The sequence below is a fragment of the Artemia franciscana genome, chromosome 1 (genome assembly GCF_032884065.1).
Source record: "Artemia franciscana chromosome 1, ASM3288406v1, whole genome shotgun sequence".
Lineage (NCBI taxonomy): Eukaryota > Metazoa > Arthropoda > Branchiopoda > Anostraca > Artemiidae > Artemia > Artemia franciscana.
In genome coordinates, this window is record NC_088863.1 from 4905030 (window position 1) to 4916316 (window position 11287).

The 11287-nt window shown below is 33.4% G+C and overlaps 1 protein-coding gene across 1 annotated transcript in view; it reads left to right on the plus strand.

Annotated features, from left to right (window-relative positions):
- Window positions 1-7187, plus strand: part of LOC136024776 (lachesin-like) — a 43074-nt gene extending 35887 nt beyond the window's left edge. The window contains exon 7 of the mRNA XM_065700234.1: window positions 2974-7187. The gene's annotated coding sequence lies outside the window, so the exon portion shown is untranslated. The remainder of the gene's footprint in view (window positions 1-2973) is intronic.
- Window positions 7188-11287: the final 4100 nt, after the last annotated feature.

Genomic DNA, 11287 nt, shown 5'->3' on the forward strand with positions numbered 1-11287 from the left:
ACTCTACTTTTTAAAACAATAAAAAACTTTAGTGTAAAGAACGAGGCGTTGAGAAGGGGACAACTCCTAACTTTTGACGGGTAAGATTAAACTTGATGAAACTTATATATTTAGAATAAACATAAAAATGCGATTCTTCTGATGTAACTATTAGTATCAAAATTCCATTTTTTAAAGTTTCGGCTACTATTGAGTCGGATCGCTCCTTACTACAGTTCGTTACAAAGAACTATGTGAAGAAAATAAAACACAAGAAAAATGTAATTTTATAATTTTTGAAAAACCCTTCATCGATGTGGTGCATAATTGCGTATCAGCAATTATGAAGGAGGGCCGGTGGATGTTTGTGAAGGGGGGGAGTGTATCTGAAGCTTTGAAAAGTGTGTTTCCGTGTCAATATTTCCTCTCCGTTTTCTATTTCTTACACGGTCTTGATAAGCATTTGGTCACATTGTTCGCCTGGAATTAGTTAAATTTTTACTTAATAATCCTATCAAAGAGAGATTAGTCTCAATTAACCGTATTTATTTAGAACATAATTTATTACGAAGTTCAAAAACTGGGTCTCTGCCACGAGCCAGTCTTTTCCGCCAAAAAGTATTTCTACGTGACAAATTACACAGAACTATGGCCGTTCAAAATAAAAGCACATTCCACGCCATGTGTTTTGATCAAGGGGTCGCCTAATTTCAAAGATTGGGTACACTAGGTGGTGTAAACCACTGATCAAAGTTTGCACGCATGGCATGAAGGGTATCATGTGTTGTGCGAAGAGGTACAACATGGTGAGAGTTTACCAACCTTGTCTGAACAAGTGCCACTCTAAGATGTACGCATACCAGTTGGATGAGAGTGAAAAGTCCCCGGTTTTGATTTTAAAATTGCTATGAAAGATAAGGAATTTTCGTTATCTACTCTCTTTTGAAAGCGTTCCAACGTGGCATTATGTTTTAATAGAGTTGTTAATAAAAATACCTTTCTTAAATTGTGAAACTTTTTCATAGACCTTATTGGCTGGCTAAAAAGATGCAAGTCATTAGCATATTTGCAAGGTGTTGTGAAACCTAGTATAAAAAAATCATATAATTTTTAGTGGCTATTGGTGTGGAAAGCCGCTTCCACCGCTAATTGGAGTGGAAAGCTGCGTGGCCACCACCACTCCCCTAATCTAAATATGGGGTATGGTAATACCCTATTACAGATATCCTGTTTCAGGGCATGGTAACGTGATCGAACAATCAAAAGGGCCAAACTCTAGTCCAGGGGTCATTTATCTGAAAAAGAAAGGAAATAGGGGTGGAATCTCAACAGTAGCCAACTATTAAACCAGTCAAAAAGTGGGTGTTGATAATAGCAATAAACAAATGTCTCATTAACAAAAACAAAATAACCATTACAAACGAATAAAACTAGTTTGTGATAACGAGCTGCCATTTGTAAGCTTGTGGCGCGAAACAACAATTCTGGCCAAAGGTTGGTAGAAAGCCATTGAATCGAAATTCCAAGACGGTCGTTCATTTTAAAATTATCCTAACTTGCATACGAGTGCCGCGAGGTGGCGTATTCGCTGCTAACAAATGCGTGGGATGTTGATGCAAAATAAACGTTAGTATATACATTTGGGTTGTAGGTTATATACCTACAACCCAATACATTGGGTTGTACTTGTCTGCTGTAGCAACCATGCTCAAATTCTTGATTTGAGCAAAGCCAGTTTCTGTCTGCATTTGGAGATAATTAGCTACGTCTCAGTGAGATAAACTACTATGCTGGTATATTTTAATTAAATATTTAATATATTTAGGCTAGGTTAGGTATTTAATGTAATGCGGTCTGGGCGGCCTGCTTTTCATAATTCTCCGTTGCCCTTTTCCATGATTTTGCTACTAAAGTGTTATATTTTCATTATATTTTGATATATTTCATTCGGATTAACCGAACTTCTCTTCATGAGTGTGATCAGTATAAGAGACAGGTACCTGCATTTGTTTCAAAGCTTTATTTAACTAAGTTTACTCATTTGAGGCTATATAAAATTTAGTGGGACCAAGGGAAATTAGAGATTAATTTCCACTCCCCCCCTCCCGCAAAAAAAGAAAGAGTATACCATTTATGCTTGTCTGAAGGTTCACGAAGAATAATTATATATAATTATTATAATAGTATATAATTAATGTTTTATGTTAATAATATAAAATATATTATTAATATATTATTATTATATATTAATTATATAGAATAATTTATTCGTTTGTTATTTGTCCTCTCGTGATGCATCGCATGTCTTTCTTAACAAATATGTTTATAAATTTCATTTTGCAATTTAGTGCTTTTAATGTTTAACTTCACTATTCAATTTAGCTCATAGAGCGTGTGTTAAGTTTTTTTTTTTTGTATAGTATTCTTTTTTCCTTTTCCTAGTTCATTTAATTTGTCTTTTTAATCTTTAGTCAAATATCCCCTTTTGTGAAACTAATTGCTTATTATTTTCAGTTATATCTAAGGACCATATCTTTGACCATCAGGGGAGGGGGCTGTATTATCGCTAGCGCGAATATGATATTCGAAAAGGACATAAACTAAGGAATCTAATAGTGCTATTTTATTTTATTTTTTGTTTTATTTTATTTATGTTATTTATTTATAAATTAATATTTTTTATTTTTTATTTATTTTTTTATCTCTCCTCTATTTTCATTATTATTTCCCTTTCTATTTTCTTTCCGCATTTTTTTTTTACTTCAATTAATTTTTTTGCCTTGTTTTTTGTTTTATTGTAAAATTCTTTCCTCGGTTGTTTTCAATTTTTCATTTAGAAATAATTTGAAAATTAATTCACTGTTCTTAACTTTTTAGAGAGAGGGGGTCAGAAACCTCAAAAACTTACCAAAGTAATTTTCTTGATATGCCACTGTTCAGCAGTAATCTAATTGAAATTTCAATCGAATAATAATTGACATTTCTTTGTTTCAGAAATTCCTTACCCGAACCTCCGGTATCCAGGAATATTGCTTGTCCCGCTTTCGAATAGTGCCTACTGCCTGTGTTCCAAATGTAATATTGTTCTTTGTTTATCTTTATACTTACTCCGTCCATTTTCGTACCTTGTGTGACATTAACTATGTTTATATATACATATTTGTTTCTATACTGTATTTTAAAATAATGGGTATCTCATTTAAACAAAAAAAACGTCAATGTTTTATGATTTCTGTTTTTCTTGTGTGTGTGGGGGGGGGGCTTAAAAATAGAAAATATGAACTGATGAGTGTTTTTAACCTTTATGGGATTGTGTAACAGATCTTAAAACTGGGCAGATTTGTAGAATGAATTTCTCTCCCCCACCTCCCCCAAGAGACTAATCATAAAAAAACTTGAGGCAAACTATAAAACGAGCTAAAATATTGGTTTGGGTTCATTGAAGAGTCGCAAGTAAATACTAACCCCCTGGTGGTAAAAATGTAAATTATTCAATTCGAAATAAAAGTTTCATTAATAATAATGATTGTAATGAAAATCCAATGAAACCAATTAAAAAAAGAACTTAACAGAAACAGGATGAATCATTTTATTATATCATATATGTGACAAATGTTAAACATAATTTTACTGCAAAATTGAGAAATTAAAAACTAAGAGACACCATGAAAACAAATAAACTTTATTAAAGCGAAAACCAAAATTAACAAAAGTAAATTCCTTGAAAAAAAACTAGCGTAAAAATGGAGTTACAAAATTATAAATAGAATTTACAAATGGTAAGACTTTATCATTATACTGCCTTTAATATTTACAACCTGTTGAAACTTCTTATTAAATGAGAGAATAATAAACAACAAAGTGGATGGTCTATTTTTCATTTAGTTTTCTCTTCAAATTTGTACTCCCCCCCCCCTCGGAAATAATTCCCAAGTATGTCTGTGCATGAAATGTACAAGCAAAATGTCACAGTTTGTTAAAGAAACAAAAATCCAGATTTAGGGGCGGGGGGGGGGGGTAGACAGGGATCTGATTGTTCCTACCCTATGAACGTGTCTGGCAAAAGTGTAATCTAGAGGGTAAAGTGGATTCCTGAGGATATGCAAATCCCCCCCTCCCCTGTAATTTTTACCATAGTGGTGGCTTTTGTTTTCCGTGATGGTTGTCTTAAGCCCAGTTTCAAAATGTTTCTTATTCTAATTTGAAAATTGTTCAGTAGTGTGTTTCAATTTCAGTTATTGTGTCCCAAATCGCTTAACCTCTGGGTCATGTCAAGGATTTTTTTTAGGGGGGGAGGGTACTCAAAAATAAATTTAAAAATGCATGAAAATTTTTTTATATCCATTTTTGATATGTTTTTACGAGTTGAACAACTATTTCAGGTGGCCACCTGGGTACAGCCTTGCTTAGCCTATTGCGATTATTCTTTTCTTATTATGCTTCAAAGATTTATTTGATGCAACGTTGTTTCAAAAATATGGTATTCTTGGTATGTTTGTTATCAGGATAAGCTAAGGATATTTTTGGTTAGTTTCAAAGATTCTATGGGGCTGCAATTTTTACCACAAGTTCAAACCGCGTTCAATGAAACACAATAATTACGCTTATTCCATAATTTTCTGCAATTATTCACAATAAGCTCTTTTGAACGCAGGGTTGTATAAGTTAAGTATATTACTTACTTGTGCGGGTTTTTAGCGGCTTTTTTGTCCATATTTCTTTTCTCTTCAATTTTATTTTCAGGGTTCTCAGCATCCAGAGACAATTTCGGTTTTTACAAACTTAGCTAAACTTACTTGCGCGAGTGTTGCTGCTGGGTAGGGGCTGACGGAATATTTTGGCTTTGGGGTTGAAAAGATGTTCTTAGATCCTTTATAAAATTAGGGTGGACAACCTACCCTTTGAAACTCTACAAGTTTATCTACTGGTTTCATCTTTTTTACCTGTCGTCTATTATCTATCTAATTTTATTTTATTGGCTTTCTTGATAAAATAAAATATAAAATAAGAGTTCATGATTATGAGTTTTTTTTTGGAAAAAATATTCATGTGGAGACGCCGATCTATTTGGCTTGGAATATTTGAAAATATACTAGAAATGTATACAGAAAAGTGAATTTTGCTTTAAAAAATGAATATTTATGAATTAATTTTATCTATTAGAAATTTTTTGAACATTGAAGTAAGAATTCTGTCTAGGATAAACGTAGCTATTGTTATAGCTACTTAAAAGAGAATATTGCACCATTATTATAAATTTGTATACTCTTGTCAGTTTAATTAATCAATTTATATTTATTAACTTTTAAGTAATTAACTCAATAAAATAATTCATTCATAGTCCATTCATAAATGGATTTCGTTTAGTCCAAATAAAATATTAATTTCGCCTATTTTATTCAGATCTCAAGATATAAAGAAGTCTCAGTTTTTCCATAATTGTTTGTATCCAGTTTCTAGTTTTTCTTTTTTTTATTTAGCCCCCACCCTCCTTCGTTGAACAAAATCCTGTGTGCATGCCTGTCTCAAGATGTTTAGAAGAACACTGGTTTCTAGAATATATTATTTTTTTTCAATAACATAAACCACTAACAACTCACTGCAGCACCAAGCCACATGATACCAACGTCTGTGCGCCCGCTCCTCCTCCGCCCCGATTTATTCACAAATCCACTGTGACCCTCTCCCAAGAAGTTTCAATTTCCTTTCAGTCCTTCCTTGTGGCTTCTTCCCCCCTCGTTCGGGGCTATCTGTTTCGTCCCAGGTGGCCTGGCTTGGCCTGGGGCTATCTGTTTGGCCCCAGATGGTTGGTAACCTGCTATATTTCATCCACAAAATGTGTCCTAGCCATCTTAACCTTTCTTTCACTATGGCCCTAGAAAGTAGGATGGAACCAATTTTTTCGTATAGGTTATTGTTTGGTTCAGGTTCAGTCAAGCAAATACTACCCTTAGACAATTCTTTTGGAAAATATTTAAAAAAAAATCCTCGATCTTTTGAAGTATACACGTTTCAGATCTATGTTTTTAATCATTTTAAAGTCGGAAAACTAATTATTGAAATACTTTAATTACTAAGTAGTTGGAAAACGGAGCTTTTGACATTAAAATTGACTTTCCTAATCTTAGTTGCATACAAAAATTCTATTGTAAAGTAATGGTCCTCAATTACAGTAAAACACAACAAAAATATGTTTTTTTTTGCTGTTTGAAAATATATTGTGTGACAAAACGCATTTTGATTTAACGTAATCGACTCCCCTCTCGCTGGTTGGGAGAGTCTACTCCTAGTCTACTCCTTTTGTAGTTTAAATGAATTGAAAGGGACTTGTTTTGACTGGATATCTTAGATTTCATTTCCCAAATCAGTTAAAATATAGTTAAAACTTTAACAAATATTGTTCTGAATTTTTAATGAAAAAAAACCAACAAACTGAAAAAAAACTTAAAAAACAACTTTTACTGAAAAAAAAACAACAAAAATTAGTGTCTAATGAAATAAGAAAATTTTTTAGCCTATAAATCGAAACTCCAGAGCTATAGTCATGTCCGTGTCCAGGATTTTTGTCAAAATCGTACAGAAGTTTCAAAAATACATGTACTATTTGTCCACGAGAAGATTTCTTGTCTAATCCTCCCAACGCCCGAAGGAAAATCATGGATATGACCCTGTCTATAGTATACAATATGTTTAAAGAAACTTTAAATTTTAATCAAATGAAAAAAGAAATTTTTAATGTTTATTTTACCTATCTTTTCTAATGAGAGGTCATCAGATATAGCAAATTTTAGAACTGCATCATTGGTATGTAAATATTTTCAATAATATAGTTTGTAATCAATAATATATTGAGTTCAATAATATATAATTATAGTGTGAATGAATGAATTCATCGGTTAGAAGGCTATCTGATTGAAGTTATGAATCTCTTCTGATGAAGTTGAGTACAAGAAGAATCTTTCTAAGCTGTTTATTAGCTACCCCTTCCTCTGGATCTCTCCCTCTCTCTCTCCCCTCTCTGTCTCTTTTCCCCTTTCCCTATTTCCCATGTGTAATAGCTTTTTACGTGTTCTGCTTTCTATTTTTTGTGTCATTTTCTTTTGTATTGTTAAAATGAAATGTTTACATTCCATTTGAGCGAATTGTATATAATGTCCAACATGTATGTGTCATATTTTGTTTTAGATTAAAAATTGCGTGACAATAAACCTATTTCATTTAGAAAAAAACGTAATATGGGGCAGAAGGACAACAGGTCTCCCAGACCCCAGTTTACCCCCCTCCCCCGAGATGAAACTTAGTATATTAAAAAATTTCGGCGAAACTAAGATACGCCTACGTAATTCAAGCATCGACAGTTTTCTTTAGTATACCTTCGCCTTTATGGTCCTATATGGCCCATTTTTCTCTTTGTGTCATTTTCACTTGACTGGAGAGAATCGGCTCCGACTTCCCCCTCTCCCTCATTTTGACGAAATTACGCCTCTGCAGACAGTTCGTATGATTAACACTTTTTTAATGCTAGAAAATGAAATATAAACGAAAATGAGAGAAAATCACATGGAAAGCTTGTACATTTCTCCTGAACATTTGTCGTAGGGCAGGTCGTATTGTTAATTAGCGCTTTTCATGCTTGTCAAATTATCAATTTATCTCTCTAAGTTCGCATTGATTGTCATTAATAAATATATCTAAGAGACGGGCGTAGACTTTTCGAATTACTAAAATAGATTGCCAACCTTGCACGTGTCCTTTACCTTGTCAGAGTTTGTCATTGAACACTAGGTTATTGAAGGTGCACACAACCTTGACTTAAGGCACGTTCCAGTTTTACTTACAGTGACATATACAAAGAGTAGGGGTAACTTGTAAGGGTGGAAACTGGCACTAGCGTCGACAAAAAAAACTCTCAGTGCCATCTAGCGCCTGGAGATACTTGGCATTTTTTAAGCTTACTAATCGTTTTTCTTTCAGCAACTAGACGCTTAGAACTCCCATGATTTTGTAAATTACACTAATTATTTTTTTAGTACTCTGAAAACAAGTACCAACTGTCGCCAAACGTGGTGTTGACTTTTTTTGTCGACGCTAGCGTTAGCTCCCATTCTCATAAGTCACCCATATTCCTTGAGGCACAAATTTATAACCTGGATTGTGATATTCTGGCATTCCAGAGAAATTCTGGATTAACACAGAATGGATTAGCACCCAACTACTTCATAAGATAAATAATTGAGAAAATTAAAAATAATAATTCATTGGTGGTTGTTATTGTAATTCTTCCTTCATCGGGTGGAAATTATTCATATTTTTTTTTCTAAAGGCTTTGTGTTCTTGAGAACGGTGGATTTTAGTTTTTTTTAGCTTCTAAGTGGATTTTAGAATGAGCTTAGTTGAATTCGCTCAAAAAACAGTTGTTTAATTTTCGATAGATTTTTGACATCAATCCTTATTTTTAGTGAAATACTCTTAATTTAATATATATATATATATATATATATATATATATATATATATATAATATAATCATTACACAATTATTATAATTATATATTTATTGTTTATTTTTTTATTTTTTTATTTCATTTGTTTATGTATTATTAGTTTATTTGTGATTGTCCTGAAAGTGTATCAACAGTTTTGATTTTTCTTCGTTTTTGCACAAAATACACGGAGTAATGCACTTTTATAAAACTCTGTACTGAAGCAACCGACTGTCTTAAATTGTCCTTTTTTTGTGAAAGCCGAAAAAGATTCCAATGAAAACGTTGCTAGTTTTCGACAACCAACTTCCGTCATATATGTTCGAGTAATTGTCACCAAAGAATAAAACAAAGCCAACATTTAAGAGAATTTTTAGTTTTATAGCTTTTCAGTTTTTCGTGCGAAGTTTAGTTTAGTTAGTTTGGTTTATTTATCAGCCGAATGAAACTTTGAAAGGTGGAAGTCATAATTAAATGACTTGACAGCCATATCCTTAATTTTGAGGAAAGGTTCCGACGGAAGATTATTCAGTAGCAAATTTTCATAGTAGCTATTATCTCTTACTAAATTGAAACGTCTTTTTGTTCTGTAATTTAGTTTATTAGTTTTAAATAGTTACTTTTCAGTTAGTTTCAGTTCACTTAATTAGTTTTATGTGAATTTTGGCCGTAATTATTCTGGGTAGGTAGTATCCCTGTTTTTTACTACCATTCGTAATGGTATCTCATCACGTCAAAAAAATATTTGAATGTCCACACCTGTTATGGGGGCTTCAGATCCCCCTAGGAAATACCCCCTTCCCTAAAGTGGTTGGTTTGTCTCCATTCATTTTTCACTTATAAAAAGGGACCAGTAGTGTCTGTTTTTTATCTAATGAGCATCCTCTGAAGTTTCTACGACCATTAGGATAGAGAAGGGGCAGTCCCTCTCCCATAGGGAATAGATTCTACTCATTTTTGGGTTCAATGCTACTCTTTACTTTCATAATAACAGCACAGACCAGAAACATTTCCGGAAATGAAGAAGCATTAAATATCAATTTTTATATGTATAATAATATAACAATTTATATTTAATTGTTTATTATATGTTTTTCAAAGTTTTTATATGTAGTGCCTCCAGATACAATTTCTTGGAATGTAGTGCTATTTTCTGACTTTGAACAAAACCAGGGCAAAACGACCAGCCCTTTCATCGTGGCAATTGTTTACCGTTTTGTAATGCCAGCAAAGTTGGTTGTAAATTTAAAGGGGGAAAATTAAAGAGGTAGGTTTTTGTACTTCTATCTTCTGTCACTCCCTCCCCCTCATGTGAATCCCCCTCAAGTGATCAAATATGCTTTTGACAGCTATCAGACCTGAAACCTACTTGTTTTGGTATCTTAAGCTTATCTAAGGGGTCTTTGTAGTAGTTGAAGTCTATTTCACAGATTATCCTGTGGCCTTGTCCACGAGTGATGTACCTTGGTAATTTGAACGAACCGCCTTAACTCCCTTCCTGTGCAGCAGTATCTGAGTTGATAGTTTCCAATCTTTCGGAAATTTCTTTATTGTCCACGCCTAAAAAAGTAAGTTTTTCGGCTGGTATAAGAGAGTGGGGAACGATTTTTATACCTGGGCAGGAATCCCATCATCTCCATGGGCATTGATATTCGTTATCTGTTCGAGAGCGCGAAGTGCTCTAGCTTACAAGGCTTGCTTGAAACGCCCTGAACATTAGAGAAGACTTTAGAAGAGTTCAAATAGAATCATAGAAAATGCTCTTTTTCATCAATCTAGGGCAGTGTTCTTCAAAACGATCTTCATCAGTATTTATTATCCATGTGTCACAACATCGATGTGTCACCGATGTCGGTCAGGACATCGAAACGGTTGCAAAGCTGGTGCCCAAATTAAGCATTTATTTCCTTTTGGACAATCCTAAAAAAGATTAAAAACCGAAAAGATATTTAGTTCTTCAACATACCGCTCTTTACACCGTTCTCTCGTGCCGTTACATGAATTAAGGTTTAGTTGCATATCAAATAGTTCAGCATTACCGAATAGTGTTATCAAAATTAGGCCGATAAACGATTTTAATCAGGCCGATAGACGCCATAAACGATTTCAAATTAGGCCGATAGACGCCATTTTTGAGGAGTTTCATTCTGTTTTTCTAAGTTTCCATAAATTGATTTTAAAAAATTTGTTTTCAACTAAGCTGGACAGTAGTTGCCATTCCTACATCACTAATAAATTACAGTTTTTCCTTACTAGTCAGTTGGTATTCAAACGTACTTTAATAAAAAATGACTCGTTGAAAGAGAGCAGATACGGGTAATCCATATCTGCTTCATGTTTCTTATGAGGTTTCTCTGAAGAAAGAATTTCTTATGAAGAAAGAACTTAAAAACCTTAGAATTTTAAATGGGATCATTAAAAACCAGGCAGGGGAAATTCATGTTTTAAAATTTGAAGAGAAACATTGAGCCGACAAACAAAAAAACTGGTGTGTTTGTGTGGTTTTCTTTGGCACCTTTGCATCATTGTGCCTCAATAGTAAAGTCACTCTAAATTAATTTTAGGGGTTACCTCAAACAAATTGCAACAGTTTTGATTTTGGTATCATTCGAACCGGAAAAAAAATTTCTACAACATACAAGAAATCGTTTGAGGGAAAATTCACACTGTGTCGTCTCTTCTTCTAAAATAACGACTTTAAAAATTAGCTTGCACTTTTAAAAAGTTGATGACAGGAAAATCTAGTACATAGATCATGAATATGGAGTCAGTACTGTGCTTTGACCATACCTGAGTCGTTTAACCCCTCCCACACACACCCACAA